Genomic DNA, 26,971 nt, shown 5'->3' with positions numbered 1-26,971 from the left:
CCTTAGTTGATCATAGATGCAATCAGCCACAGTTGCAATCAAGTGACTGATGATTTAATAAACTAGCTTTCTGGTTTATTAACCAGCCACAAAATTTCCTTGGAGTGATAGGCTCATGTTTGTTTGACCAGGTATCTGGGCACTGGCACCATCACCTGGCTAATTTGACACATGAACCTAACCATCACAGCAGTCACCTAAGGAGGTAAATTGCTTGGATGGCATCTCTACTTCATGTTGGAGATGCAGGACCAATTGTGGCTGGTCCTCAGGGGAGGCCAACAGCTGAGTAGTTCTGTTTTTCAGATATGTTTGTGACCATTTTAGGGTGAATGTAAATTAAGACAACATTGTTTTATAATTTTTGCCCAAGAATATGTGGATACTTTGAGGCTGGAAGCATGATTTCTGGATTTTTCATGGCACATCCCCAATCTTCATTTATTCACTTCTCCACTGGGTTTTCAGTATCTGTAAGATGTTATTGTGAAGGAATGCCAGGCACAGCACAAAGGGTCCAAGAGAGTGAGGAAAAATATCCCATCATGGCTGGTCTCCCTCAGAGTCAGCACAAGACGGTTCCAAATGCCTCTCTCCACATCAGAGATTTGGGACCTATTTTTTTTTTTTTTTTTTTTGATCTCTGTCTCTTTATTTTTGGGTTCTTGCTGTAATATTATCTGAATAGATAATTAATAACAATAAACCATGCAGAAATGGGTCCCATCATCACCTTTTGCCCAAGCCCACCTCCTTGGTAGTGGGAACATGTCTGGGGTGGGAAGCAGGGAGAGGCTAATGCCACAAGAAGTAAATGAAAACTGGTCCAGAGAGGAAAAGCATCAAAATAAAGAGAAAAAAATTAAAAGCCATCTGTTCTAGTTTGCTAATGCTGCCATTAGGCAAAATACCAGAAATGAATTAGCTTTCATAAAGGGGATTTATTAAGTTACAAATTTACAGTTCTAAGGCCATAAAAGCATCCAAACTAAGGCAACTACAAGAGGATACCATCATTGAAGAATGGCCGATGGCATCCAGAACACCTCTGTCAGCTGGGAAGGAATGTAGCTGGTGTCTGCTGGCCCTTTGATCCTGGGTTGCATTTCAAAATAGCTTTTTTGAAAATGTCTCTGGGCTTCTGTATGTCTGCATTTGCTCCTCTTTTTCAGCTCCTGTGCATCCTTGCTTCTTTCTCCTATGGTGTTTCTCTCTAAGCATCTAGGAGTCCTCTCTTAGCTTCTCTGGGGAAAACTCTGGGCTTCATCTCTAGTATCTCCAAATGTTCTTCTATCTGCATCTCCAAGCATCTCCAAGCATCTGTGTTGGCTCCTGAGTTCTCTTTAGTACTCCAGTTACCAGTCAAGAAATTTCCTCCATGGAAATAACCCAATGAAAGTTCTCACCCACAGTAAAGTGGGTCACATCTCCATGGAAACATTCAATCAAAATGTTCTAACATAATCAAAAGACTAATAGGTCTTCCCCCACAAGATTACATCAAAGAACATGACTTTTCTGGGAGGACAAAATATATCCAAACTGGCACACCATTCTGCCCCCTCCAGCAGACAGGTGCCACCTGCTGGGTGGAAAAGCAGAGTAACTTGAGGCTTCACAGGGTGTACCAATCTTCTAAGACACCCTCAGGGAAACCGGATACTATTCCCTCATTCCAAGATCTGAGCCTATTCTGGTCTGGGAAAACCTGATTGGGGGAACCAAGGAAAACCAGATACCTAGACAACAGAAAACTACAACCTACACTAAGAGAAATGAAGTTACGGCCCAGTCAAAGGAACAAACTTACACTTCACTGAGATACTGGAATTTAAACAACTAATACTAAATCAATTCAAAAAGTGTAGGGAAAATATGGCAAAAGAGATGAAGCATATAATGAAAAGGCTGGGTGTACATAAGGTAGAAATTGAGAGGTCAAAAAAAACAACTGACAGAATCTGTGGAAATGAAAGGCACAACACAAGAGATGAAAGACACAATGGAAACACACAACAGAAGATCTCAAGGGTCAGAAGAAAATGCTCAAGGACTAGAGAACAAGACACCTGAAAGCCTACACAGAAAAGAACAGATAGAGGAGAGAATGGAAAAATATGAGCAATGTATCTGGGAATTTAAGGACAAAATGAAATGCATGAATGTATGTGTCATTGGTGTCCCAGAAGGAGAAAAGAAGTGAAAAGTGGCAGAAGCAATGATGGAGGAAATAATGAAAATTTCCCATCTCATATGAAAGACATAAAATTATGGATCCAAGAAGCCCAGCATACTGAAACAGAATAAATCCAAATAGGTCTACACCAGGACACTTAATAATCAGATTATCAAAGGTCAAAGACAAAGAGAGAATCCTGAACACAGCAAAATAAAAGTGATCCATCACGTAAAAAGGAAGCCTGATAAGACTATGTGTGGATTTCTCAATAGAAATCATAGGGACAAGAAGGAAGTGGGGTTATATATTTAAGATGCTTAAAGAGAAAAATGACCAACAAAGAATCCTATATCCAGCAAAACTGTCCTTCAAATATGAGGGCGAGCTTAAAATATTCACTGACAAACAGGCAATGACAGAGTTTGTGAACAAGATACCTGCTCTACAGAGAACACTAAAGGAAGCACTGCAGACAGAACAGAAAAGACAGGCGTGAGAGGTTTGGAAAACAATTTTGGTATGTAGTAGCACAGCAATGTAAGTACACTGAACAAAGATGACTGTGAGCATGGTTGAAACAGGAAGGTTAGGAGCATGTGGGACACCATAACAAAACATGAAAGATCAAGACTAGGACTGTATAACTCAGTGAAGCCTAGGGTGCTTGACAATTGTAATAAAAGGAACAAATATGTTTTTACATGAGGTAGAACAAATGAATGTCAATATTGCAGGGTGTTAAAAATAGGGTGGGATTGGGGGAAAAATACAATCAATGCAAACTAGAGACTATAATTAGCAAAAACATTGTGTTATTCTTCCTTTAATATAACAAAGGCAATACACCAAAGCTAAATGCATATGGGGGGAGGGCATAGGGGAAGTGTATGGGACTCCTAGCATTGGTGATGTCGTCTCTTTATTTTACTTTAGTGCTATCTTTCCTGTTGTTGCTTTCTAGCTGTCGTGGTTTTTTTTTTTTTTCTTTCTTTCTTTCTCTCTCTTCTTTACTTTTTCTTTTGTCCCTCTACCTTCTTTGACTCTTCCTCCTTCATTGTGGAATAAACGGAGATGTCCTTACAGAGATAGTGGCAATGGTGCTGAATACATAAATATGTGACTATACAGGGAACCAACAATTGTTTATTTAGGATGGAATGTATGGTGTGTGAACAAAACCATCTTTTAAAAAAAATGGGTTGATGATGAAACTTTAAGGGCACTATATTGAGTGAAATAAGACAGACACATTAAGACAAATATTGCAAGGTCTCACTGATAATAACTAATTATAATATGTAAACTCATAGACGTGAAATGTAAGTTACCAGGATATAGAACAAGGCTAAAGAACAGGGAGCAGTTCCTTATTATGAGCAGAATGTTCAACTAGGGTGAACTTAAATGTTTGGAAATGGACAGAGGTGATGGTAGCAGGTTGTGAGAATAACCAACAGTGCTGAATGGTGAGTGAAGGTGGTGGAAAGAGTAAGCTCAGAGTCACGTATGTCACCAGCAGGAAAGTTGGAGGTTAAAAGATGGGAATGTATATAACAGTGAATCTTGTGGGAGACAAGGTTCATGATTAACTGTACAAATATTAGAGGTCTCTTTCATGAACTAGAACAAATATATGACACTATAACCAGAAGTTAATAATAGGGCATATAGGGAAAAATATGTACCTATTGCAAACTATATACTACAGTTAGTAGTATTTTAACATTCTTTCATCAACAGTAACAAATGCACTATACCAAAACTATGAATCAATAATGGGGAGGGGGGATTACAGGTATGGGAGGATTTGAGTTTCCTTTTTTTGTCTTTATTTCTTTTCTCGAGTAATGAAAATGTTCTAAAAATTGAAAAAAAATTAATTGTAGTGATGGATGCACAGCTGTATGATGGTACTGTGGGCAATTGATTTTACAATTTGGATCTTTAGAAAATTGTATGGTATGTGAACAATCTCAATAAAAATGCAATTAAAGAAACATAAATGGGACTTCATTAATATATTTTGTGCATCAAAGAACATTAGAAAGTGTGATGGTTAGGTTCATGTGTCAACTTGGCCAGTTGAAAGTACCCAGTTGTCTGGTCAAGCAAACACTGGCCTAACAATTGCTGCAAGGATGTTGTGGCTGGTTAATAAACCACCAGGCTGGTTTATTAAATCATCAGTCAAGTGACTGCAGCTGTGACTGATGACTCACCAAAGGGCGTGCCTTCCACAATGAGAGAATGCAATTGGCTGGGTTTAATCCAATTAATCAGTTGAAGACTTATAAGCGAGACAGATAGAGGACCTTCACTTCTTCTTCGGCTGCCCAGTGAAGGATTTCCTGAGGAGTTCATTGATGTTGCTGGTTCGTTTCCTGAGGAGTTCATCAAACACGTTAGTCAAAGATACCAGTTCATTTCCCGAGGAGTTCGTCGAAGTTGCCGGTTCATTTCCTGAGGAGTTTATTGGACATCTTCCTTGTAGTTGACAGTTTGCTGACTGCTCTACAAAATTTGGACTCATGCATACCCACAGTTGTGTGAGTCACTTTTATAAATTTTATAGTCATAGATACCTCTCATTGATTCTGTTTCCCTAGAGAACCCTAACTAATACAACTTGGTACCAGGTGTGGTTCTTGAGAAACAGAATTTAAACTGGGCTTTTACAATTTGTTTTTTACTCTGATTAGATTCAAGGGCACTAATGACTCTATTTTCAATAATCAAGAGGGCACTGACAGTGCATGGCATGAGTTGGCAAAGGAAACATGCAAAATAGCACCATATGATTCTCCTAATCATACTCTAGTATGAAGCAAGGCTCTGGGTGACAGTGTTTTCGACACCTTCATAGAGTTTTGCAGAATTAAGATGTATAATGATGTTGGCTGGCTGCTCTTAGATACTTTGGATAAAGTTGTAAGAGAAAGGGATGAGCTAAAGGCTTCAAATTCAAAACTTAAATGCTGAATGACAGATGTAAAGATTTATATGTGTGCCCTGAAAGAAAATCTTATTTCCTGTGCCCACAGACGAGGTTTCTGAAAACCAGACGCAGACTCTCATTGTGTGAGTAGCAGATTTACAACGTAAGCTAAAATCTCAACCTCTCAGGGTGTCTGCTGTTAAAGTAAAGGCATTGATTGGAAAAGAATGGGATTCAGAAACTTGGGATGGGGACATATGGATTGATAATAATGGCAGTGAGGACATTGGAACCCTGGATTCTGCTGAGTCATTATTAGATTTAAATGACAACTGACAGAATGGGAACAAATATTTGGCAACCATTTATCTGATATGGATTTAATATCCAGAATATATAAAGAATAGCTACAACTCAACAACAAAAACACAAACAATCCAATTAAAACATGGAATAAGGATTTGAATAGACATTTCTCCATAAATAACATTCAAATGGCCAATATGAATGTGAAAAGATGCTCAATATCATTAGTCATTAGAGAAATACAAGTTAAAACTATGATGAGGTATGACTTCGTGCCCACTAGGATGGCTATAATTAAAAAAAAAAAAACTGGAAAAAGATGTTGGCAAGGGTGCAGAGAAAAAGGAATGCTGTATATTGCTGGTGGCAATGTGAAATGGTATAGCCACTGTGAAAAACAATTTGCAGTTCCTCAGATAATTAAACATAAAATTATCATATGACCTGGTAATTCTGCTCTAGGTACATACCCCAAAGAATTGAAAGCAGGGACTCTCATAAAGTTCATTGAAGCATTATTCACAATAGTGAAAAGGTAGAAACAAACTGAGTGTCCATCAACAGGTGAATGGAAAAATAAAATGTGGTCTACCCATACAATGGAATATTATTCAGCCATCAAAAGAAGTGACATGCTGGAACATGCTACAACATGGATGAATCTTGAAGACATTGTGTTGAATGAAATAAGCCAGACACAAAAGGATATGTATTGTTTCATTTCTCTTTATGAGATATTTAGAATAGATAAAGTCATAGAGACAGAAAATGCAATTGTGGTTATCAGGGTGGTGGGAGGAGGGAATGGGGAGTTATGCTAAATGAATATATATTTTGGTTTAGGATGATGAAAATAATCTGGAAACAGATAACAGTGAAAGTTAAGCAGTATTGTTATCATACTTAATGTCAAAGAATTATCCACTTAAAATGATTAAAAATGACTTTTATGTTACATATATTTTACAATTAAAAATAAATTTAAAAAAATTAAAAAGTTACTTTGTATTTCATATGAAATAAAATCACATCCCCCCAAAAAAAGTTAGTGAAAAGACCATCTTTTATCTGCTGTATTGTAGTAGTAACTTTCCTTTAAGCAAGTGGATTTTATACATGTGGTTCAGTTTCTGTATCCTCTATTCATCTATTGGGCATGATTACTTTTTTAAATGTTTATACTAACACCACACTGTCTTAATTATCATAGCTGTATAAAAAGGTTTGATATATACTATTACATGTCCTGTATCTTTGTTGCTCTTCAAATTTACCTTGACCATTCTTGTTTCCTGTTGTCTTATGATGTTTTCTATTCTTTCTTGCTTTCCTTTGGTTTATTTTAGTTTTTTTTTTTTGTAATCATTCTATTTTACTTCTATCATTTTAATAATTATACACATTCTCTCTATTCTTGTATTGGTTATCTACAAAAGTATGTATACTTAATTTATCAAAGTATATCATTAATTGCTATCTCTGTTCTTTTCCCACACAATGCAAGGATCACAGAACATTTTACTCTTATTTATGCCTCTACCAGTTTATATGCCATTTTTTTCCACTGATTTTAATCTTATATCAATGTTACTATTTGTATTTGTACTGTCAATGTTATGATTCTCTTTCTATATAGAAACATAACATCACCATATTACATCTCCACATAGTTACCATTTTGAAGCCATTTATTTATTTCTGCGTATCTGATATTTGATCGGGGCCATTTTCCTCTTCAGAGTATTTTAGTGAGGATCTACTAGTGACCATGTCTGTCACTTTTATTTTTTTTAGCTGAAAGCATCATTATTTTGTCTTTATTATTGAAAAGATTTTTTTTCTTAATAAACAATACTTTATTGAGAGCTATTTTCTAGAAGTCCCTTAACAATATCATTCCATCACCTTCTGGAATTCATTGTTTATGTTGAGATGTCATTGGTAGTCTGCTACTCATTGGAAGTCTGCTACTCATTGGAAATCAGCCCATATTTTCTATTACAACTTTTCAGTTTTCCTCTTGCATGCATTTGTTAGCCATTTTACTTTGATTTGTTTATGTGTGGATTTTTATCTTTGCATTCATCAGAACTGAATTTCATTTGGTTTTGCCTTTTTCTTTGGAGATTTTGATTTTTCCAGCAACTATGGAGTAAAGTTTTCATCAGTCTGAAACATCTTCTTGTTGCTGACGCATATCCCTCAGACCCCAGGAAATAATAGTTTCTTTAAAGGGGCCTTTCCCTATTACCCTCTACTTTCACTTTTTGCTCTTGGCCATTTTAATCTCTCCATATGTATAATATATATTATATTTACACATGAATATGTTACTCTACCTCACCAATATACATCTCTGAACCATCTTGACTTCTGATCTTTCTATGTTCACTCTCTCTTCAGCTGTGTCTAATATGCTGTTATACCTATATACTGAGTTCTTCATTTTACTTTTTGAATATTTTAATTTACCATATCCCCTTGACTTTTATTTATTCAAATTCTCTGATGGAATTCTCAATTTTTTAAGATGCATTAAAAAACTTAAATATCTTATTTGAAACCTCTTAACTGGGTTGCTGTGTGACTGTTTCATGGTCTGTTGTCTCACTTGGCTTTTGAACATGTTGTCTAGTCTCCTGTTCTTGCACAGTTATTTGTGATAGACGATCTAATATTTTGTATGAAATCTGTTTCAATTTTTAAATGGAACTAAGTAAATACATCTCTTATTTCCTTCCTCTCTAATTTTCCATCTTCTTTTCTTTCCTTGTTACATCTAATGTCAGAATTAAAACTGCTATTTGAGATACCTAACAAAATGTATACAACAGGAAAGGATCAAAAACACATCTGGACATCAAAAGAAACAAAGTTAATGTTACTAAAGGACTAAAGTAAATTCAGTAAATATGTTGTTATTTAGTAGGAAGGTCCACTGATCCATAAATAACTGAATTCTCCTTAAATCAAGGCAACACTGTTCAATAAGTCAATAATAAAGAGACAATCATAAAACAATGTAGCTTTGCTCCATAACCTATCTTATATTTCACCATTTTCCTGTGGGAGGCTTTTCTAACACAGAATCTTACTAATAAGTACAACAGAAAACAGAAAACAGATACATTGATTGAAACCCCATTATTTTAAGGATCACTATAATATGATTTAATCAAGCATGGAATTTTGTATGTCTACCTATCTTTATAACAACACTTTTAAAATAAAATACTCAGGGTTCCTATTTGGAATGATGGCAATGTTGTGGAAATGGATGGTGGTGATGGTAACACAACATTGTGAAGAAAATTAGCAACACTGAAATATATATCTGAATAGGATTAAAATGGGGAATGTTAGATTATATTTATGGTCACAGAATAAAATTTTTTAAAAAAAATCCATGGAACTATACATACTATACAAACAGAGAACCCAAAGTTAAGCCATGGACATTAATAGTACAATTATTAAAATGTACTATTATATATTATAACAAATACTCCTCACCAATGCAAGGTGTTAGTGGTGGAGTGGTATATGGGAATCCTGTATTTTATGCATGATTGTTCTGTAAACCCACTTTTTTAACAAAAGAAAAAATATATATCTGATTACAAATAAGATTAAATCTAGCGTAATTTTAATGGACCCACATTTAGTATGTTGATTTGTTATGAAAACATTACAAATGCACAATATCAAGAACCACCTATTTTTTTTTTCCTTAAATCCAATGGAAAAGATAAGTCTTATACAAAGACACTGAAAAAAATAAAGGATATAATGATGTTTTCTCATTAGCAACATACATGCAAAAAACATTTTCTACTGCAAGAAGATTAAAACAGTATTTAAACAACTGGTAATCATTGCCCTTGTCCAGTATAAAGATTCAAGGTATGGAATTTATATATTCATACACAATCGTATTTTCATGTGCAAATTTGATATTGTCACAAGAAAATTACTGTTGTTCATGTTGCTGATGCATATTCCTCAGATCCCAGGAAATAATAATTGTTTCTTTAAAGGGCACTTTCCTTATGACCCTCTCCTAAAGATGCTCATCACTTTAATCTTTCATGTCCAGATAGTGTTTGTCTCAGTACCGTGTATGTTCTTAGTAACATATACCATGCAATTTAATTTCTTTTAAAATTTTCTTATCTTGATTATTGGTCCCTCTATAAGCAAGAATAAAGTTCTATATTTGTCTTTTTTGTCTTGGTAGCCCCTATGCCTAGTACAATGTCTGACATATTATAGTTTTTCCATATACAGTTTTAAGCTAACAGACTTTTTTTCCTTTATTGTCAAATTACGTACTTGTTGAACGGGTCACTGCTGTTGTCTCAAAAACTGGATTTAAACTATATTTCAGTGGAAGAGTAAGGGTTAAATGAAAAAATGTAGAAAATAATTGTAAGCTTCTGAAAATATATGTATTGTAATTTTAGAAAAAAAATGTAGATTTAGGGATAACTTATTGTCAATTATGATATATTGGAGACAATGTGCAAAGACACCAATGAAACAAAGAACAATCAGTTTGGAGATAATCAGATTGTGAAGGCCTTATGAGTATGTAATACAGGTTGAATGCAAACTTATGCAATTGCTCATCTTATTGCAATAATTAGCTTCTATTAACCCTTTAGCATTTGCTTACAAATATTACTTTATATCTACTCTGTGTTTAATATAGGAGCCACTTATTTCTCATTCTTTCTGTATCAGCAGCTTTGCATTAAGTAACCTGATTGGAGAATTCTGTGCTGATTTTTAAAATCTTTCATCATTTTAGTATGCCATATGATGTAGAATCTGGTATTCAGATTTCCATTTATGCTTGAAAGGTGTCATTTCTATTTCCGGTCCCACAGAAATGTGTTTATATATCAAAATGAGATTCAGATTTAGCATATGGTATACAGGATTCACCTGTATGTAAAATGGCATTTACTTAATTATAGCAGGCTATTAAATCTAATGAATTATATAATATAACCTTATATAGAATACTGATCCTCACTTTATTAAATATTTCTCATTTTAATTTTAAATTAAATTTCAAGATAAAATTTAAATAAGAGTATTTTATAACATATATAACCTTGGTAAACTTAGATGAGGTTCCAATACTTAATGTTCTTATCTAGTTTTTCTCAAAGAAAGGAAGTTATATCATGTCATGTTAAAGCAGAAGTTTAAGTTTGATGAAACAGGAACAAATTTTACCCCTAAAAGGTGCTTTAAAATATTGATGTTGAAAGAAATTATGCCTAGGTTGAAAGCCCTGTTTTTCAATTTACTTACTGTGTGACTTTGGCCAAAGTCTTAAATCTTTCTGACTCTAACTCCAAATATGTAAAATGGCAGTAAAACCATTTATGTCATTTAACTGTTGGGGAAATTTGAAAAAAAAAAAAAATAGTATATACAGAAAGTTTTTCTCAGTGAATGCTACACAGTACATGGTATTTATTATTATTCATAAAAATCACCTCAGTAGAGTACTCACTATATCTAAGTTGTTGTATTCATGCAAGATAGTCCCTAATAGAGAGAAAAATGTATGAATCGTGTTTTATAGTAAAACTGAAAATATTGTTAAATAAAACATGATTTTCATTATAGAAAACCTTACATATCAGGGAAATAAAGTAAAATCTCCAATTTTGGGGGGAAGAAAGTTACCAAGTGGAACTTTAAGCAATTGGCAATGTAGGCTAAAGAAATGAACTTAGTAACTAGAAGATAAGTCGAGTTAACCAACTTTGTTTGCACCAACATTTTCTTCTTTCTATACCCAACATCCTCGTGTTTCCTTTCTTTTCTATAGTCTGAAGAAACAGGCAAACCCATTCATGCTTAATATATTTTTGTGGTGTTTGTATATATTTTTTATTACTAGGTAAAATGTATTAGGACTGAGAAAAAGAAAGGGATAACATCTAATTATGGAATTGTGGAAAAATAACGATCATGGGAGGAAATGTTGCAGATAGAGAGAAGTCCTCACAGTACCTCCCAAATCTTACTATATAAGGAGGCTTCTGGCTCTAAGAACAAGCATCATTAAACTAGAAAGAGTTCTTGGATCAATATCCAAATAATTTACTTAACTGCATAGCTATACATTAACCAACTGCAACTGTAAAATGAGAATATCTTAATTCTTTCACATTTAGATGATCTAGATGCTATATGGCTCAAATTATCCCTTTAACACCTTCAACTGCAAGTTTTTAATACAAAGATGTTGTTTAAAAAAATTGTCTTCATAAATGATTTTTCCCAATATACATTTATTTGGCCATGTGGCCATAATTATTATTGTCCTTGTGAAATCAGTTACCTTTAGTGAAAAACTCAAATTATGCAATGCTTTCATATGTTGAGCATTTTGATCTTTCATTGGCCCTGTTTTAAAGTATGATTGTTATTAGTTAGCATCAGTCATCAGGCATGAATTTAATTTGCAATACCATCTTTCAATCATGCTTATTTTGTGGATACTTTTATTATGTCTCTTTTGTAACTACAATTGTGTTTTTTTGTATTTATTAAAACATGTTGAAATTATTAAAAGTGATGATGCATATTCAGCCTGTGCCTTCAATCAAGTGTGAATACCGTCACAGGAGAATGAAAAAATGACTTAATTAAAACTACTTTACATAAGCCACTTTTATAAATGACTTTTAATTCCTGAAAATAATAAAAGTTATATGTATTTGTAAAAATATTGCATACTAAATTAACTTATAATGGCCTTGTCATATCCTAGAACATTGGAAATATTTTATAGTGGTTTAATGGGCATGAGCTCATGACAGGTCACTAATGGAGTCTACTTAATGTATGTCTTAGGAAGCTTTTAAAAAATATTTCATATAGATCAGCCCCCAAATAGATACTTTTCCTTATGATTAATCATGTATAGTGTATACAACTAATTTAAATTGATTAAAAGAGTTTATACTTACTATCACTTAACATTATCTATACATAAATATAAAATAAATGTCATATAATTCTGTAAAATTGTTTTATGAGGTAAAGATCATTCAAAGGCTTTATCCACCCTATACTCCTCAGAGTTTATGAACTGGGCATTTTTAGAAGCAGAAGCATGTGCATGAAACCATTTAATGTTGATAGAAACCCCAATTTAAAAGTATACTCCTGGATATATAATTCCACAGAAAGCATTGAATTATTTATTAAACATCAATATCTAAAATTGCAAGTTTCAATATACAAGTCAAATGGCAAGTAATATATAGCCAAAGAATAAATCATCATTTGGAGCTCTATTTTAGATTCGTTTGTTAAACTTTAACTCATTCCATATTTATATATTAGTTAGATTGACTCTAGATGTTAGGATAGCATTACATGATTCATACACCAGAAATTTCCTCCCTTTACGTTAGATATATATAACTTTTACTATGGTGTTCTTTGCCTCTGAGCTAAGTTAGGTTTCTCAGTCTTCTCAAAATAATTCTTCCCTAAGATTTTGTCAATTCATTGGGATTTAGAACATGGAATATAATCTATCTAGGGCAGTTTAAAATAGTTCAATAGATTTCCCTATTTCAAAAGGAAGACAAATGATTTTACTATTTTTTTTACCAAATCATCTACAGTAAAAAATTTGAATTTGCAATTATGCATTAGGAAATATTATTATTTTGTATCTTTTAAGGTGTAACTTGTTAATTATCAGGGGATAGGGCAGGCTAGAGAGGAGGACAGTAAAACTGCTGGTTAGTTATTTTCATTCTGTTCCCTCCAAATGGGAAATTGTGCTGCCTCTAAAATGACACATGGCAGGTGAACCTTCAATTTGTTTCACTCAATGTAGTCCTCCTTATGATCTTTAAGGTAGAATTTAAAAACAATCTTTGGAAACTGAAGAAATTAAACTTACTGGATAAATATTCAGGTGCTGTTTTACACAAATTGGGTAAATGCATTTATTGTATAAGTAGTGAATTATGCTTTATATAATTACTTTATATATCCCTGGATTCTAAATTCAAGAGTGATGTGAAAATTATAAATTATTATGCCTTTGAAAAGAACTCTAGAATGCAATTCTTTGACATATAGTTATTTTATAGTAAATACATTTCCAACAGAGAGCTTACCTGTTTATAACAGTCCATATTTGGCCACTTCTCTAGTCTATAATTATAATGTATTATAGACACATCTAAACTAAAATTACATAAGGTAAGAAATAGAAAACAGGCTTCATACCATAAGATTTACAAATGATATGTGCTTTCCCACTGCCTTTACATTCACAGGAGAACCAACCATTCTAATTGCAATAAAGATTCAGAAGGTCAACTTTTACTGTGAGTTTCAGTAATTTTAAAGCAGGTTCAAATTTTTAAATAATATTATATAACAGCTATAAAGTTAGTATTATTTGATGTGAGAACTGAACCTGAAGGTATCTGCAAGATCATGCAGAAGTTCAAGCAATGATTAAGATAGAATTGAACTGGTTTTCTTTGCAAAACAATGAAGGACAAATATTTATTTTCAAACTTTGTTTCTTTCAATCTGAAGTTTTATTGCTCTCTTCTTTTAAGATGCACTTTCATATCACAAAGTGATAGGGACCTAGTTATTTTAAAAGAAGCAGCAGTGCAAGAATAAAATGCTGGAAAAACTCACCAGTACTCTTTAGAGTGAAATGGTAGCAATTGTTTTGCATCTGAAGCAAAGCAATAAAGCAAACAAAAGTTTCACTAGTTCTTAATTAGTCAGGGTTCAGAGAAACAGAATTGACAGGATATATACATGTATAAGCATATATAAATATTAAGAGATTTATTATAGGAATTGGCCCACACTCCCATGGGGATTAGCAAATTCAAATTCTGTAGAGCAGGTAGTAAGCTGGAAATGCCAATGAAAGTTTCAATGAATTCCCCAGAAGAAGCTGATTGGCTGAAGTAGAGATAGAAATACCTCTTTCTGACTGCTGAAAGCATCAAGTCTCCCTTTCAGGCCTTCAACTGATTGGAGGAAACTGCTAAAGGCAATCTCCTTTGTTGATTGTGGATGTAATCAGCCATAGATGCAATCAACTGATTTAAATCTAAGAGTGATACACTCACAGTAACAATCAGTCCAGTGCTCGCTTGATCAGATAACCTAGCCTGGTTGACACCAGTAACTTATCTGCCACACTAATTTAAAAACATGTTTGCTGTAACTCAGAAAAAAAAGTCTTGTTCACCTTTAAAACTCCAGATGATGTCTACAAAGGCCTGTTTTTAAATTCTTGCACTTAAATTACATTAAAGGCTTATCATAATCTAAATATATTTAGAGTCATCAGCAGTAAGATATGTTTATGTCTAAGGAAAATAGGGTATATCCATATAAAAATTAATTTTAATTTAGAAATGGGCAAATTTTTTTTCAAAGTTTGAAATCAAAGCTCAGTTTACATTTAGTTTTCTTTAACATCTAGAATTCCTTCATTCTATCCTCCCTCAATTATGGAATAGACAGAAAGAAAAATATGAAATAAGAAGAACATCTATCTTGCATGAGAAAACTCTCAAATCCAGGCCACCTGTAATTTAAAATCCTGCTCCTTTTTATTATACTTCTTTTTGCTCTCTTTATTGGAATTTCCATCCACTAATCAGCTATATGGAGTATAGAACAAGATAAGAAACTGTTTCCAAAATTTAGGCTTCCATCTTAGCTTCTCTTTTAAAGTAGCTTTTCCATTTGCATAATTCAGCACCAAGTAAGCTGTTTTTGAGACACTTCACATTATTAAGATTTTTTTCCTATAACCATGGCTGCATTGAGTAAAAACAAAATCAGTGTTTAAAGAAACTTATCTCTTTCTAACCACAAATGTTTGGAGATCATAATATATCTTTATCCCATCATTTGTGTGAGCTTTATTCAAGTAACTGAGGTGCAAAATGTGAGATGTGAATTGATGAATGTGGAATTCACTGAAATAAGAAATTCAGTTCAAAACACACATACGTGCAGAAAAAAAGAGAGCAGAATGAAATGAAAAGAGTTTATGGTTTGTATCACATATTAATGCAATTTACCAAGGTTCTATTCCTTCAAAAAATCAGATAATTTTACCAAACAGTTCATAACAAAGCAGAAGATATAATCCTTTCAGGAACTCTGAGCATCCTAATTGCCAACAATCATCTTTAATCTTTCTAACAAATAGTTTCATTTATAGCATCTACACATTTCGTTTCACACTCCATGTTCTAATCCTAGGCCCGACAGGCTCTTTATGTCTTTAGCAAATATCTTTAGCATTCTGCTCCTGTTTCCTTGGTTATAATGTGAAAATATTAAACCTTGCCTTGAGTGTTGTGAAAATTAGTAATTCAATGTTCATAAAGTTCCTTCAAGCTATAAGTTTATAAAAGTCATGTAAGTATTTTTTACACTCACAATAGGTATTCTCATAAATGCAAATCATGGAGGAAGCATTAATATTTGCTATAATTAAATATAAAAATCATTATTAGAAATTCATGCAATGAGAATGATGATATAATGCATAACACATATTATAATTGTTTGCTAGGAGAATGGGCTTCGATATTTTTGTAATTTTTAACTTCACCCTATGCTGAATAAAACAAGTTAAGGCTTCAGGTCAAGAAGGTATAACATGGAAAAGATGAGTGCTTACTGCTGTCAACATAAAACCACTCAAGGAAAGCCAAATCAAATCAATAGAGTTACATAATGTAACTACATTGGGCAGCTATGCAAGTTAGGATCTGTAAGGTCAACAGGGAGAAGGCTTACCTGGATCTAGTTTTGAATACATTCCTTAAATCACCATTCGACAGTAAATTTACAGCAGTAGATGATATATTTGCTGGTCTAGAGCCCAGTGGTAATCAATGACAAAGTTTTTTTTTTTCTTTTTTTTTCTTTTCTGTTTAATTGTTCCTTTGCTTTTGTTTGTCAATTTTAGTATGCTGAGAAAGCACAAAGATATGAAAAATTAGTTGAATTTAAATAAAACAATTATTTTTATATATCACTTTTATGTAATAACGGTAATAACACAGTTGTAGCTTATTTCTTTGTTTTAATGCCTTTCAAAAAATTTAAAACTAAGGCAACTATATATTGGTTTTTAATTTTTCCTAAAATTTTGTTTGTTTTTGATATCCAAAATATGGAAGAATAACAATTAGACTTGCAAATACATGTTCAAGTATTGTGTTTCATTGTTATTGTATGACAAGTTAATACCACGGTAGCATCATGGTTAGAGAACATTAAAATTGTATTAATATGATTAAAATACCCTGGAAAGTCTGCTCTCTACATTTTTTCATTATATGTGTAATCAGAATGTAGTGGGGAGAAAGGAGGAGAATGTAACTCATTTATTATGTCACTAACTCAAATATTCTTTGGAAACGTGGCTTGGAGATCCAAAACTTAACTTTGCATCATTAATCTTGAATACCTTGTATCTAGCAAAATAAATTGGCAACATGGTGTCTCTTAAATTACTGCATCATATCAGAATAAAGTGGCTTATTATACATGAAAATTAAACACAAGTTCCTATTTTAGTATTTCCAATTTCCAGATTATATATGAGTTAATTTTAAAATAGAGTATATTGAGTTGAGATATGCAGAGGATTCTAAAATTATCTTTGGCTATGACAGAGAGTTTTTTATGAGTTGATAAAAGTGTCAAACTTTCTTCCTCAACCTTCTGATTGGTGAAATAGGGTTATGTTATCATGTTAAAATTTTGAAGTCGTAACTTCAAGAATAATCAATAATATGAAGCCTATAGTGCTAATGTCATTGCTCTTTCAGAAATGATGGCTAGATTAGGCTTTTTTTTAAAATACAAGGCAGTCCATTTTGCTCCATGACAAATAGAATCAACATGAGTATATCTGGAATAAGAAAATAAAATCCCTCCCAGATGCTTAAGGTCTGTGCTAAATAAAACATTGGGAATAATACCAAAATTTTGGGTTCTTGATGAGTGAAATTTGTTCAAGCAAAACTGATGAACACTGGGAATCATGGCAACTTTCTGGTCAGATTCAATTTGTAAAGGTTTTTGATCAAATATCCAGCTTTGACCACAAATCACTCCCCACTTGGTAGCTTTCTCAAATATTTTGCTTTATATTTAGCCATTGCAATACAAAAGTGCTGACATTGCCAATAAAACTAAAGAATAGTAATTAAGTTGTATAAAAGGATGTTCTAGTTTGCTACTGTTGCCGGAATGCAAAACACCAGAGACGGATTGGCTTTTATAAAAAGGGGTTTATTTGGTTACACAGTTACAGTCTTAAGGCCATAAAGTGTCCAAGGTAACACATCAGCAACCGGGTACCTTCACTAGAGGATGGCCAATGGTATCTGGAAAACCTCTGTTAGCTGGGAAGGCACGTGGCTGGAGTCTGCTCCAAAGTTCTGGTTTCAAAATGGCTTTCTCCCAGGACGTTCCTCTCTAGGCTGCAGTTCCTCAAAAATGTCACTCTTAGTTGCACTTGGGGTATTTGTTCTCTCTTAGCTTCTCCGGAGCAAGAGTCTGCTTTCAATGGCTGTCTTCAAACTATCTCTCATCTGCAGCTCCTGTGCTTTCTTCAAAGTGTCCCTCTTGGCTGTAGTTCCTGTTCAAAATGTCACTCACAGCTGCACTGAGTTCCCTCTGCCTGTCAGCTCATTTATATGGCTCCACTGATCAAGGCCCACCCTGAATGGGCGGGGCCACACCTCCACGGAAATATCCAATCAGAGTCATCACCCACAGCTGGGTGGGGCGCATCTCCAAAGAAACACTCAAGGAAATCTAATCAAAACTGATAATGTCTGCCCATACAAGATTACATCAAAGATAATGGCATTTGGGGGACATAATACATTCAAACTGGCACAAAGGATGTACAAAAATAGTACAATATGGAATTGTGCTATTTCAGAAAATAAAGTTTTGATTTTTGGTTTTCTTGTTTTCCTAACTGATGGTAGTCTACAGAAATGCTTAATAGAGTCACAGATGTTTTATATAAATTAAATAATGTAGTGTGCTCTTATTGATTAATGAACCAGCCCTCTTCTATACTCAATTATCAGTTTGAAAATCAATCAGCTCACCTCATATTTTCTTTAAAAAATCCAACAATAAATATGTAGAATTATGTTTAAATTTTAGGTATAAATGACACAAGTATAAATTAATGTAAATCATCTGAAATCTCCTTACTTACTGTGTCTTGCTTCCTTGCTTAAGCCGTTCCCTATTGTATTGATTTGTATATATTATGTCCCCCAGAAAAAGCCATATTCTTAAATGCAGTTTTGTGGGGGCAAGATGTATTAGTGTTGATTAGATTGGAATCCTTTGATTGAGTGTTTCTGTGGAGTTGTGACTCAATCAACTGGGTGAGAACTTTGATTGGATAAATTCCATGGAGGTGTTTCCCCACCCATTCAGGGTGGGGCTTCATTGGATCACTGGAATATTTTAAAAAGAGCCACACAGCCCAGATGTCAGAGCAACAGAGAGTGACATTTTGAAGAGGAGCTGAAGCTAAGAGAGGACAAAACACTCCAAGAGCAACATTTTGGAGAATGCCATTTTGAAATGCCATCTGGGTGCAAGTGGATGCCAGCTATGTGACTTCCAAGCTAGCAAAGGTTTTTCAGATGCCCATGGCCATCCTTCAGTAAAGGCACCCAATTGCTGATGCCTTACCTTGGACACTTTACAGCTTTCAGAATGTAATTTTATAATCAAATAAACCCCCTTTATAAAAGACAATCCATTTTTGGTGTTTTGCAAAACAGCAGCATTAGCAAACTGGAACACCTGTATATAAGAGATAAATAAACTTTAGACATTGTAAAAAATTTTACTGAAAAATGTCCATAGAAACAAGGGGGCCAATGTTGACTACTAAATATAATTATATCAATGTCACCAGAATTCTTAATGAGAAAAAAGTTCTCAAACTAGTATGTCTTTGCTGCTTTCACATATGTATTTTTTCACCTAGGATTAATATTTCAAAATACATTTACATTATAATTTCCATGACTGGCTCCATAGAATTTGAGTGGACTCATTATATACTATGGTATCATTTTTCATGACTTAAATTAATTTTGCATGAAACATGCTTAAAATGTCACTTTAAGTTTATTTTCCAGAAAATATCTGCATGTCACTGAAAATGTTAAGAAAAACTGGCATAAAAATTAAAAATGATAAAAAGAATATATGTTATAATATTCAGAATTCTTATATTCAGCCAAAAGTGAATGTTGATTTTTGTCTCAATTACATAGAATAGTAAAAAAAGAAAAAGAGAAGATTCAAGAGGTACAATAAAATACAGAACTTTTTTCTCTTACTGCTAGAAGGCCTAGAAGTTATAAGCAAAAGTGCTCTTGACCTCAGGAGCAGCTCTATCTTTTATGAGAGCAAAAATATCTCAAGTGGCACAGTGTTTATCCTTCTACCCCTGGTTTCATTAATTTAGATATATAGTAAATGTTCTTTTTCAGTGTTCTTGTTTGGTCAAATCAAAAGAGACCATAATAACTGTGGGATCACAGGGAAAATGATGAAGGATTGGTGAAAGTGAGGAAAATCGGTTTTGGTATTGGCCTGTCAGTGGAGATGAATCAGGATACAGCAGTTCTTTCTTTTATTTTTTATTTTTTTTTCCAAAAGAAAGGGTTTAATACTTTGTGCAACTACTTTCTTTTTCCTCCTTACCATTGACCTTTTTTATTGTTAATGTAGAATCCCAGCTCAGGAAATTCTAGAAAGTAAGTTTATATTTAAAATGTTTTTAAATATACTTGGCATATATTTCAGTGGGAAAATCAGAATGCTTATGCTCCTTCCCAGTGATACAATTTGGAAAATTCATTATTTAATTTATTTTAGTATAATCTAACATTATCCTTTGCAAAAAAATCTAGTTAGCTCATGACCACAATTACTGTTAGCTTTAAGTAAAAGAAAATAGAGAACCAAACAAAATCTCCAAATATTAGTTTGTTTTATTGGCTATATAATATAAATGACTATTATTTTCTTCAACTAACTCTATAATTCTGCTATCATTCTCTTTGGTTTGTATTGTATGGCCCTCATTTAAGGAGGTGATGTGAAATATCTCTGATCTCCTGACCTCTTATCAAATTACATTAGAGCTATCAAAATTAACTGTTGGGTCTTCTTCAAATTAATCAAACAACAAAAAATGTGTGGATATTTATTTTTCAAAATGAATTATTTGGAAAAATAAAAAGTGACAAGATTTTGTTTGATTTAATCCCTATAGAAGTACACTTTTTTTTGTACTTTGTCATGGATCTAGAGCTTTGCTTATTTTTCATCTGTCAAGAGTTTTCAATTGTTTCTGAAACCAGCAGAGTAAGACAACTATTGGATATGGGAACTTTAATACTGATATTAGATTTTATGGGCCTTTTATGTGGTAAAGATTTTAGCATACCATAGTTAAACCATAGCTATAAAGCTAACTACATAAAGAGTAGGAAAAGATTAATGGCAATGAAAAAATATATATTTTTGAATTTATAGTACTTAAGTCAATTACAGAAGATTCAATTAAACTGCCTTCATGTTTTACTTTAATATTTGAAATTTCCCAACTGCATAATGATAGCAATCATTTGACGTAAGATAAGGCAGAATATGTTTCCTGGGAACTGGTTTAAAAAGATGCAAAAATCTTCTCAAAAGGCTAAAGAATATGACTTGTAGTGAAAGGTTCTGCCCTGGTAAAACCATGGTGATTAGTCAATACTTCACCTGTATAATGCCACTTTCATTCCAAAATACTGAAACAGATGGAATCTAGAAAATGAATGGAAGAAAAATGCATTCACCACTCAGGATTTGGAGAAATGATTTATGCAATATTAAGGAATTGCCCAATTTAAGGGAAATTATTTCAGATAGTATTTACTGTAATTTTAAAGTTACTATCTTTCCTAGAGGTTACAGGATCATTGGTAACAAATTTTCTCAGAGCTGTTCCATTGCAAATAAAAATTTGGGCTTCACTTGATTATTTATAATGCAATGATGTCAAGAACAATGAAAAGATATATTTATTTGGCAGATTTCATAGAAACATGCATTTATGGTACACTGATTTTATATCTGCACTGCATAATGGCAATATGTACTAAAAAATAACCTGTTTGGAAGACTATTTTATAATTTCAGAGCTCTGGAGAGTTATTTAATCAAAATAGCTCTGCGTAAGTGCACTACCAGAGGAGACAAGAAAAAAATAAAAAAATACCAGAGGATCAAGGAGAGACAAAGGACCAAGAGTTGCAATACTAAAAGTAATTTAGTGGCTTGAGGCTTAGTAATTTTTTTTCCCCTTAAACTTGAGGTGGAAAAAGCTCAGACAAGTCAGGAGTATCAGAGCTACAGCTGAGATCTTGCTGAGTGGCAAAATAAATTCTCATATCCATGAATAAATGAACACCCAAATTAAAAGTGTTAAATCACAATGGAAATACAAGTGGTGCTGTGCTCCTTAATAGTCAGTGTTAGTGAAACACTAATTGCTACCCTGTGATTGCAAGCTACCACACTGAATTTATTCTTCTCTTTTCTTAACTCTTCATCAAACAACGTAACTGCAAGTAGGCTTCCCCGTAACTCTATGAGCTGTATTCTAGCCGTGCTCAAGACTTGCAACGAGTTAAAGGGCATAATATTCTCACATAATAAATCAGATCTTAAGGTATACACTCTTATCTTACTGAGGGAATCTATGATAATTACTCTATTAATGAGTAGGATGTGTTTAACCAACATGCCTAATTATCCTACACTTTGTTTATTGAGGTTAAAACAATCTAGGAAGCACAGTGTTATAGAGTTTTATTTCTTCCTTGTCTATTTATTTCTTTTTTTATATGTAAATTCATCTCACCTTTCTCCACTGTAAATGCCTTCTGTCAAAATTTCCCTCCAAATGATCCTTACAGAGTTTGCTTTTTTCCCTCTCCATTGGAGATGTTAATACCCTCAATATTATACAATTATTAATATTACCATATGAATCTTTCTCAAAGTTTTCCATAACATTCCAGTTTAAAGAATGTGCTGACAAAGACCCCTTTCTTTCCCTTGACCAAATTGCCAGCCTTACTCTCACACCTTTCCCAGCTCCATCCCCATACTCCTGACTACCTTGAAACCAATCTTGCAGCTGTGAGACTGCAGAGGAAAACAACTCAGACTGCAGACAAAAGGAGAAAAAAAGAATAAAAAATAACTTCAGACTCCAACTATTCTATATATCAAACTTGCCCCAAGCTTTTTCCTCTCTTTTCCCTCTCACCCCAGTCCTTACTCTAACCAAGCACAAGAGAGACTCCTAACAAGGCAGTGCCTTGATCTCCCTCTTCCTCTCTTTCAGCTCTTACAGACTCCAGGTGACCTAATTACCACAAAGAAAGACTTTGGGAACCAGTGGCTCTAATCACAACCTCAGTAAATCCCTTGCCTATCTTGGTGAAACAAAACCATCCTAAATTTGCAACCACAGTGAATTCCTCACACACCCTAGTGACCAACCTCCCTTACAATTTTCCTGTGTTTTAATTCCAACCCACTCCTAGCCCTTAAAATACCTGATTTCCTTTGTTTTCATGAAGTAAGTTCTACTCTGTCTCCCTTGCTACTGCAGCTCCTGAATAAAAGTCATTCTTGCCTATTACTCATTGTCTGGTGCTGTTTGTTCTTTGACAATGCCTATGTGTGCCCCACTTTTTAAATTTATAATCCACCTCTAAGTAATCAAGGACAACTCTTTTTTGATCTTCTGTGTCTACCACTATTTATTATTACTGAACAATATGTTCCTGATACTTCAGGCAACAGTTAACAGTAGGTGGGTTATAAAACATAAATTATAAATGCAAATTTGGACCTGGATTTTTGGCAAAGTTTAGCTGCTTGGTCCTTGAGAAACTGCTTACTTGAAATAATCCCTATGTACCCTCTCATCATTGCTCTGATTTAAAGAGCATCATACATCTCTGATGCCAGTGAATAGTCACTGCTTCAACCAAACAGGACTCAAAATGTACCTCTTATGACATGGTCCTACACCATAGATGGTTAGTATAATGACAAAATATAGTTAATATTGGTCTGTCTGCTTTAGATATACTTTCATATTTTATTGTTTTAAGGAAGACTTACAATATAATTCAAAAGGATTTGAAAAGCAGTGATAATGACATTAATAATGGATAATATTATTCAAGGTTGACCCAGCCCATTCAAGGTTGGTCTTAATTGTTTACTGGAGTCCTTTGTGAAGAGGATTAAAGACAGTAAGAGCCAAGACAGCTGAGATAGAAATGCCCAGAGACATTTAGAGAAAGCCATTGAAACCAGAACCAGGAGAGAAGGACCAGCAAATGTCACCACGTGCTTTCCCATGTGACACAGGAACCCTGGATGCCAGCAGCTTTTCCTCAATGAAGATACTGATGCCTTCTCTTGATGCCTTAATTTGGATATTTTCATGGTCTTAGAGCCGTAAATTTATAATCTAATAAAACCCCATTGAAAAAACCAGCCCATTTCTGTATCTTGCATTTAGGCAGCCTTGGCAAACCAAAACAGTGCTCTATATGAATGACCTCATTTAATACAACAACACTGAGAACTAATTACAGATACATCCAATTTTAGCAGATCACATAGAGCTGGGACCTAAATCATGTTTTGAACACTGGGGTTGCTTGCCCCCTGTAAGAAATCATAGCCCTGCCCAAATTTTACTCTAGCAGAGAGGCCTTTCCTGATCACCCTAAATACCACCTCTGCTATTCCCTCTGCCTATCCACTTTTGACACATGTGAGGTATTGTTTATGAGTGGGAGACTTTAAGAACCAAATCCCCTTTTCCTTGCCACATTGACACATTGGCAGGCAATATTCCTGATGGTGGAGCATCCATAGTCTTCCAGTGTAGGAGGATATGGATCAGAACCCTTAGCCAATGTAATAAATAAATTTTATTATAATCCTTTTAAGTGTTGGGGATTCATTTTAGCAAGCATGGGCTGGTTGTATGCTATTAATTCATTTATTCATTCATTTAACAAATATTTTAGAGCACCTTCTCTGTGCTAGGAACTGTTACAGGCACTAGGGATATCTTAGTGAACAAAACAGAAGTTCATGAGTCCTTGGAGTTTATTTTCAGGAGGAAAAGATAAAATCCATAACAAAAAAATTACAAAAATATAAAACAAACAAATAGTATAGTCAGTTAATGATGATCAAGTGGTAAGGGAAAAATACATGAAATATTAATAGGGTGGTGGAGCTAGGTGGTCAAGGAGCAAGTTCTTGATGCAATGATATTTGAACAAAGAGCTAAAAGATATAAGTAAACCTGGCATGCAGTTATATGAAATAAGAACATTCCAAGAATGGGGACAGGCTTTTCTTACAAAGGAACAGAAAGAAGGCTAGAGCAGAATGACTAATGATCAGTGCAATAAAGAGAAAACAATTGAGATAGAGGAAGGTCCAGTGAGTTACTCAGTTTTTCTTCAGAGCATTACTTGCTAATTGTGAACAATAAACATTTGAATGAATGAATGAATGATGACTTTTATAAGATTTGAGTATTTCATCTCAATTCACTACAAACTAAAAGAGATCACCATGGGACTCAGCATGCCTGTGTCCACTGACTACATATGCTAGTAACAAACATCTGCATAGACTTAGTTGTTAGAATCTAAGGCTGCTTTTCACTGGCTCAAACTCTTCCTGGAATAAAATTGAAAAAAATTAGCAATGTCTCCAAAAAAGTGTTTTTCTACCCTTTTGGTTTGCTAAAGCTGTCGGAATGCAATATACCAGAAATGAGTACGCTTTTACAATGGGGATTTAGTGACTTGCAAATTACAGTTCTTAGGCTGTGAAAATGTCCAACTCAAGGCATCAACAGGATGACACCTGGACTCTGAAGACAGGCTGCTGGCATCTGAGGCTCCTCTGTCACATGGGAAGGCACATGGTCAGCAGCAGCTGGTCCTTCTTTCCTGGGATTTGGTGCTTCCACTTCTGGCTTCTCTGGCTTTTTCTCTAAACTTCTCTGGATGTTTCTTTCTATTTCATCTCTTAGCTTTTCTATGTGTTTTATCCTCTTATAAAGGACTCCAGTAAGAGCATTAAGACCCACCTTAAATGGAGTGGGGCACATCTCCATTGAAATAACCCTAATGAAAAGTTCCCACATACCCACAGGAATGGATTAAAAGAACATGGTCTTTTCTGAGGTATGATTTATCTTGTTTTTTCACAACAGATTTAGCAAAGTTGAAGAGAGAAATAATACGAATTACTGGGGACTAGAGAAAGCATAAAATCTCACTAGGGTTACTTGGAGTTTTAGGTGATAATTTCAAAATCTGTCAGCGTATAGAGATAGTCAAAGTGGAAAATTCAGCTAAAGGTCAAAATTATTCATGTTGATTAAGATCTGGTCATTTGCATGTCTATGAGTCATCATTAGAAAAAATATATTTTTTTTTTGTTTTACTCTCTTGAACATTTTTATTAAAGCAAAGTTTGCTCACTATGATAAGGAGAATGTCAAAGAAATGATAGATATAATTCCTGTTAAATATTCTATTGTGAGAAGAATAATAAATTCCCTTGTAGCATTAATACAAGAAAATCTTCCTGGATGCATAGATATCTTCACGGATGCCTAAAGCAATTTCAGATACCAACTTAGCGAATGTACTAGTCTGCTGAACACCACAGTCAAATGGGTCACTATAAGATACAAATGGTAAATCAATAATCATGAGGAAATTTAGAAACAAATGGTGGCTACATAAACATGCCTAGTGCCTTATTTTTATATTTTTGTATTTTTTTTTAGTGTAGCTTGTGAAAAAAATGACCATCTGAGTTGTTCTTTTAGTCACACCTGTGCCATCAATAATGAATGTCTCCCAGCATCATCTTTATAAGTAAAACAGTGATAAATTTTGTTTTATATAGGTTTTTGAGGAGGTGGTTGTGTCTGTATTGCTTTGAATCCATGGATTCCTCCATTGAAAGGAACCATTTCAGATTAACCACAGGCTAACTTGCTTTGTCTGTCCCTATGCTCACCCAGAATTTCAAACAATGTGTTGGGTAATTTGGAGCTCTCCCTGTCAGCCACCATATATTAAGCATTTACAAAATGCATAGAATTTTTAAAGGGAAAGAAAACTATGATATACATAGAAGCTAAATAAATAATAGAATGTCAAACAGACAAAAGTAGAATTGACATAAAAGTCAAAAAATTTTAAAACTGACTTTCTACAGCAGGGATAGATAGGTCATTTGGAATCATATAGACAGACTTTATTATTACCAAAGACCAAGGAGTAGTTGAGAGTTTTAGCTCCAGAATAAGAGAAAAATAGACT

This window comes from Choloepus didactylus, chromosome 3 (assembly GCF_015220235.1).
Source record: "Choloepus didactylus isolate mChoDid1 chromosome 3, mChoDid1.pri, whole genome shotgun sequence".
Classification (NCBI taxonomy): Eukaryota; Metazoa; Chordata; class Mammalia; order Pilosa; family Megalonychidae; genus Choloepus; species Choloepus didactylus.
The sequence above is the reverse complement of the archived record's forward strand: the minus strand, read 5'-3'. Positions refer to the sequence as shown.